Source organism: Penaeus monodon, chromosome 22 (genome assembly GCF_015228065.2).
Source record: "Penaeus monodon isolate SGIC_2016 chromosome 22, NSTDA_Pmon_1, whole genome shotgun sequence".
Classification (NCBI taxonomy): Eukaryota; Metazoa; Arthropoda; class Malacostraca; order Decapoda; family Penaeidae; genus Penaeus; species Penaeus monodon.
This window is the reverse complement of record NC_051407.1, coordinates 44,955,110-44,956,012: the sequence shown is the minus strand read 5'-3', so window position 1 is coordinate 44,956,012 and position 903 is coordinate 44,955,110. Positions and strand designations below refer to the sequence as shown.

The 903-nt window shown below is 33.0% G+C and overlaps 1 long non-coding RNA gene across 1 annotated transcript in view; it reads right to left on the bottom strand.

Moving 5' to 3' along the window:
* The window catches only part of LOC119587626, an 8,509-nt gene extending 7,719 nt beyond the window's left edge, over positions 1–790 (bottom strand). Inside the window, exon 1 of the long non-coding RNA XR_005230014.1 lies at positions 609–790. This is a non-coding gene — a long non-coding RNA (uncharacterized LOC119587626). The remainder of the gene's footprint in view (positions 1–608) is intronic.
* Positions 791–903: the final 113 nt, after the last annotated feature.

Here is a 903-nt window from a genome sequence, read left to right as displayed (position 1 = left end):
GAGAAAAAAATGAAACTGAAGGCTGATATAACATTGGAGGACATATGATGTAAACTGTAAACAGAAGGAAAACAAAAGATTCCCATGCTGTAAACAAATAAACAGGTAGCCACTGATATTCCGCATATGATTTTATGGGGATACCCCCCCCCCCTACAGGAATAGATAAGAGTGGTAAAAGGAGTTTTAAAGAAAAGAAAAAAAGAGCATTGAAAGATTGCAATTTACAATGAAAAAATAACAACGAACAAGACAAGAATAAAATCTCGAAATGTATAGAACTGGGAGAATATGATGAGGTTTACAAAAAGACTAAAAACGGTAAGATAAAATAAAATTTTCTTTAACCACCAGAAATTAACTAAACTTTAAGTATGCATCATATGTTAAAATCAACATACGAACTTTATATTCTCTCTTATTCCTACAAATAACTGACATTTACTAACTAAATCCAGAAAAATTGAAGTATACATACAAAACTCATTATTTATTCTTGGCTAAAACAATGCTAGCATAAACACAACATTTCTTTCAAGTTATACTATCTAGTATGGAGTAAAAACTGCCATTTGAAAGCATATAATATTTTCCTTTGTTTAACTGACCTCTTGACTGTCTGGGTCGACCTGGACACACGAAAGGAGGAAAATGGGGGAAAAAACTACAGCTGACTTGGCACTTGTTCCTACGTTGAGGGTAATGAGTAAATACTGCTATGCTCGCGGTCTCTGGCTCTCTCCAAATGAGTTAACAGGTTTAGTGTTTTCTCCAATGAATAACGTCAGGAACGATATTTTATCTAAATTTAATTACTTTACTACAAGGTGTTATGTGTTTGTGATATACATTGTAAAATAAATACATGTATTGAGGTTCGCTATCTCTACTTCCCTGTTGGAT